This window comes from Mastigoproctus giganteus, chromosome 3, assembly GCF_048544385.1.
Source record: "Mastigoproctus giganteus isolate SK-2022 chromosome 3, ASM4854438v1, whole genome shotgun sequence".
Taxonomy (NCBI): Eukaryota; Metazoa; Arthropoda; class Arachnida; order Uropygi; family Thelyphonidae; genus Mastigoproctus; species Mastigoproctus giganteus.
In genome coordinates this window covers 159,185,168-159,191,156 of record NC_143577.1, presented here as the reverse complement: position 1 = coordinate 159,191,156, position 5,989 = coordinate 159,185,168, and positions in this window count along the sequence as shown.

Genomic DNA, 5,989 nt, shown 5'->3' with positions numbered 1-5,989 from the left:
TGCTATAGGCCTAATGACTCTGATGAGTATAATAAGAAACTGTTCGGAGAAATAGAGTGGGCCAGTAAATCAGAGAGTCTTATAATGGGGGATTTTAATTTCCCAGATATTGACTGGAATTTGGGGGCTGGTCACTCACACAGTAGCAAGGCTTTTGTGGATTTATTGGATGATTGTTTTCTACATCACCATGTTCGGGAGGCAACTAGAGGGAGTAATACTCTTGATTTGATTATCAGTAGTGATTCTTCATGCATTAAGAATCTGCAGATAAATGAACCACTTGGTGGCAGTGATCACAGTGTGCTGAAGTGGGAATTACTCAAAGAGGTAACTACCATTAGGGGTAAAGGGAAGGGGTATTGCTTTCGTAAAGGCGACTACAATGGACTGAGACAGTATTTAAATTCTATACAGTGGGATCAACTGATGATATTGCCAACAGCAAATTCAAAATGGGAAGCATTCAAAGAACTTATCGTGGAAGCTACTAGGCTTTACATACCAACTAAGAAATATTGTTCAAGGTTTAGGCCTAAATGGTTGTCAGATGAACTAATGAGGCATATGGCAGAGAAGAAAAATGCATGGGATACATACAAATTAACACGTGACACGGATGCCTATGATAGATACAAGTTGATCTGTAACCAAGTTACAAAGGAGGTTAGGCAGGCGAAGGCAGATTACGAGAGATCCTTGGCAAGGATGCGAAGAAAAACAGCAAAGAGTTCTTTACTTATGTAAACTCTAGAAGGAAGGGGATGAATCAGATTGGTCCACTTGAGATCGATGGGTCAACTGTTGATGACCCTGCTCGGGTAGCTAACAAACTAAATGAATATTTTGCATCGACATTCACACACGAGGAGTTATTCAGCGAGGGGAATGCCAGAGGTGTATTCAACTCTAGCAGTAAGCTAGAGAATCTTGTAATAACTGAGAGCAAAGTGGAGGAGAAATTGTTGAAGATAAACACAAGAAAGGCACCTGGGGTGGATGGGATCTATCCAGTTATATTAAAGGAGGCAGCAAAGGAGGTAAGCAAACCCTTAGCCAAAATTATGAGAGCTTCCTTGGACTCAGGGGAGGTACCCATTGACTGGAGATGTGCAAATGTGACCCCAATTCACAAAGGGGGATCAAAGGCTGACACAAGTAATTATAGACCTGTGAGTTTAACTTCTGTTCCCGGAAAATTAATGGAGGCACTGGTGAAAGAAGCACTGCAGGATCATCTAGACAAGACTTCAGTTATAGCTAGGACACAGCATGGTTTTGTTAAGGGGAAGTCTTGCCTGACCAATTTGATTGGATACTATGATGCAGTCACACAAGAACTGGATGCAGGGAATAACTTTGATATTATATACTTGGATCTTAGAAAGGCTTTTGATACTGTTGCACATGGAAGACTGCTGCCCAAATTGGAGCAGTGTGGCATTGGAGGCAAGTTGCTGCTATGGATAAAGGGGTGGTTGAGGGGGAGAAGACAGAGAGTGGTAATCAATGGACACTGCTCATCGTGGACTAATGTTATTAGTGGAGTCCCTCAGGGTTCAGTATTGGGGCCTTTATTGTTTTCTGTATTTATAAATGATATTGATGATGGTATATCAGGCTTAATGTCCAAGTTTGCAGACGATACGAAGGTTGGCAGGGTTGTCAAGGACACTACTGACACTATGCTGCTGCAACAGGATTTGGAAAGGTTGAGCAGATGGGCTTCGAGGTGGCAAATGAAGTTTAACATTGACAAATGTAAAGTACTACATATGGGAAACAGCAACCCCAGAGCAACGTATCAACTCTGTGGTACTACACTGACAGTGGTAGAGAATGAAAGGGACCTGGGGGTGGTGGTGCAGGCAGATATGAAGTTCTCTGAGCAGTGCAGACGAGCTGCGAGAGTAGCTCATGGTGTATTGTCAATGATATATAGGAATTTTTCTAGCAGGGATAAGGAGGTGATTATTCCCTTGTATAAGGCAATGGTCAGGCCACACCTAGAGTACTGTATACAGGCCTGGAGGCCTCATTTCAGGAAGGATGTAGAGCTGCTGGAACGAGTACAGAGAAGGGCAACTAGATTGGTGAATGGGACAAAGGGGTTCTCTTACGAAGAAAGGCTTAAGTTTTGCAAATTACAGTGTCTGGAAACTAGGCACCAGCGGGGTGATCTGATAGAGGTGTACAAAGCCTTGAATGGTTTGAGCATGCTCAATGCTGATGGGATTCTTCCTCTAGCTCAGAAAAATCACCTGAGAGGGCATAAATTCAAATTGAGGAAAGACAGATGTAGGATAGATGTGCGGAAATTTGCCTTTAGCCAGCGGGTGGTTGGTGGGTGGAACAGACTTCCATCCCCTGTCGTGGAAGTTGATAGCCTAAATAAGTTTAAGGCTCAGCTGGACAGGTATTTCGAACGAACAGAGGGGTGAAGTGGAAGTGGTTATTTTTATTTATTTATGTTACTTTTTTTTTTTTTTTTTTTTTTTTTGGCTGATGCTGCATAAGCTTGCTTTCTTGCATCAAATGCCTCTACTAATGCTAATGCTAATGCTAAAGGAATGCAGAACTGGAATTTGGAGAGTACAATGTGTACAGAAAGGATAGGAAGGGAGGAGGTTTTATGCTGTTAATTAAGAAAAAACATAAAATCAAAAGAAGTGCATCCAGTTGATATAGATGAACAGTGCACTGTTGAGTCAGTTTGGTGTGACATAAGCACTGCGAAAGCAAAAATAAGAGTAGGAGTGTGTTATAAACCTAATGACTTGAATGAGTACAATGAACAATTGTACAGAGAAATAGTGGGCTAGTAAATCAGAATGTCTTATAATGGGGGATTTTAACTTCCCAGATATCGACTGGAACTTGTGGGTTGGTCACTCACACACTAGTCAGACTTTTGTGGATTTATTGGATGATTGTTTTCTGCAGCAGCATGTTCGAGTGGCAACCAGAGAGAGTAATACTCTTGATCTGGTTATCAGCAGTGATCATTTGTGTATTAAGAATTTGCAGATAAAGAAACCACTAGGTGGCACTGATCACAATGTACTGATGTGGGATTTACTTAAAGATTTAATTATGATCAGGGGTGAGGGATAGGGTTTTTGCTTTCGTAAAGGTGGTTACACTGGTCTCAGACAGTTTTTAAATTCTGTACAGTGGGATCAACTGACAATGTTAATAACAGTAAATTCTGAGTGGGAAGCATTCAAGGAATTAATCGTGGATGCTACTAAACGTTTCACACCTATTAAGAAATATTATTCAAGGATTAGGCTTAATGATTATCAAATGAACTAATGAGACTCGTGACAGAGGACAAAAATGCATGTGATGCATATAAATTATCAAGCGATTCAGAAGCCTATGGCAGATAAAAGCTAGTCTGTAATCATGTCAAAAAGGAGGCAGATTACGAGAAATCTTTTGCAAAAGCTGCTAAGAAAAACAGCAAGGATTTCTTTACTTATATAAACTAAAACAGGATATCGATAGGTCGGCTGTTGATGATCCTGCTCAGATAGCAAACAAACTGAATGAGTATTTTGCATCTACATTCACACATGAGAAATTATTAAGGTTTGAAAATGGCAGAAGGTTATCAAATTGTAGCAGGATACTTAATGATTTTGTAATAGCTGAGAACAAAGTGGAGGAGAAATTGTTGAAGTTAAACATAAGAAAGGGACCTGGGGTGGATGGGATCTATCCAGTTATATTAAAGGAGGCGGCAAAGCAACTAAGCAACCCTTAGTCCTAATTATGAAAGCATCGTTGGACTCAGGGGAGGTTCCCACGGACTGGACATGTGCAAATGTCTCCCCAATTCACAAAGGGGAATCGAAGGGTGACACGAGTAATTACAAACCAGTTAGTTTAACTTCTGTTCCGGGTAAAATAATGGAATCACTGGTTAAAGATGCATTGCAGGATCATCTAGACAAGATTGCAGCAATAATTCAGACACGGCATAGGTTTGTTAAGGGAAAGTCTTGTCTGACAAATTTGATAGGATATTATGAAGTGGTTACAAAGGAACTGGATGCAAAAAATAATTTTGATATCACCTATTTGGATTTCAGGAAAGCTTTAACACTATTGCGCATGGAAGACTATTGTACAAATTGGAGCAGAATGGTATTAAGGGTAAGTTGCTACAATGGATAAAAGGATGGTTGCTTGGGAGAAGAGAGAGGGTGGTAATTAATGGGTGCTTCTTTTCGTGGACTAATGTTATTAGTGGATTCCCACAGGGTTCGGTTTTGGGTCCACTGTTGTTTTGTATATTTATCGATGATATTGATGAAGGTATATCAGGCTTAGTGTCGAAGTTTGCAGATGATACGAAGGTTGGCAGGGTTGTTAATGACAGTAATGGCTGTGTGCTGCTGTTGCAACAGGATCTAGATAATTTGGGCAGATGGGCTAAGAAGTGGCAACTGAAATTTAACCTTGACAAATGCAAAGTACTGCCTATGGGTAGAATTTACCCCAGAGAAACGAACCAACTGTGTGGTACTACAGTTAAGGTGGTAGAAAATGAAAAAGACCTGGGAGTAATTGTGCAGTCAGATATGAAGTTTTCTGAGCAATGCAGACAGGCTGCCAGGCTTGGTCATGGCGTTTTGTCAATGATATATAAGAATTTTGCTAGCAGTGAAAAGGAGGTGATTATCCCTCTGTATAAGGCAATGGTCAGGCCACGCCTTGGGTACTGCGTACAGGTCTGGAGGCCTCATTTTAGTAAGGATATAGATTTGCTTGACCGTGTAGAGAGAAGGGCAACAAGATTGGTGAGAGGAATGAATGGATCCTCTTACCAAGAGAGGCTTAAGTTCTGCAAATTGCAGTGGCTGGAGACTAGGCACCTGCGCGGTGATCTGATTGTGTTGTATAAGGCCTTGAATGCGTTGAGCACGCTGAATTCTGAAGGGATCCTTCCACTTGTTCAGATTACGAGCCTAAGGAGGCATAAATTCAAATTAAGAAAAGGCAGATGTAGAATAGATGTGCGGAAATTTGCCTTTAGCCAGCGGGTGGTTAATTGCTGGAACAAACTTCCATCTGTCGTTGTGGAAGTTGATAGGTTAAATTAATTTATGGAGGAACTGAACAAATATTTAGAGGGGATTGTTTTGTAATTTTTTTTTTTTTTTTTTTTTTTGTTTTGGCTGATGCTTCATATGCTCATACACTTGCTTTCTTGCATTACATGCCACTACTACTACTACTACTACTACTACTATATCATGGCAACTCGTTGTGAAGGTATTCACAATATGAGATATAACTGAAAACGATGCCGTTTTGCTAACATTCTGTTAATTCAGATTTGGCTATGTATGATTGATGCTTTTGCACTATACTTATACGTAGTCTAGACTTTTCCATAGCTTGAGGCTTCAGCCCTGAACGGTTTATAGTAATAATATAAGATAATAATAATGAACTTTGCAGAGTCTCTCTAGGGCGTCTGCGCAGTAGCACAGTGGTATCGTCACCATGCTCCCCTCACGGGATGGACAAGGCCCAGCTTCGCATCCCGCCGATGACGCAAGGAAATTTAATGGGCTTTTTTCACTCCGTGGCTGATTTAGGCGGTCTCAGGCGTAGATAGAAAGTTCCCCTACCCGAGAAACGGTTTTTTTTGTTCACCAAAGCAGGAAAATCGACCAGAGAACACACGCAATTTACAGACATAACAAATAAATGGGTACACGTAAGAAATTACTGGTGGCCCTAATATAATAGTTTGAATCTCTCTAGGACCGAATTGATTTTAAATGCTCTCATCATGTACTCCCTGCTATCGCGTTTGGGCAGAATTGCAGACACTTTGAAATTATTCCTAACTAGGACTGTTTTCTGATCATTATCCTGTACTTGTTAAATAAGCGCTCAGATCTCCTACTCTTAATTTCGATTTCATCTCCTTTGAAGGTGCTTCCTTAGCCCTGCAATACTTAAATGAAGC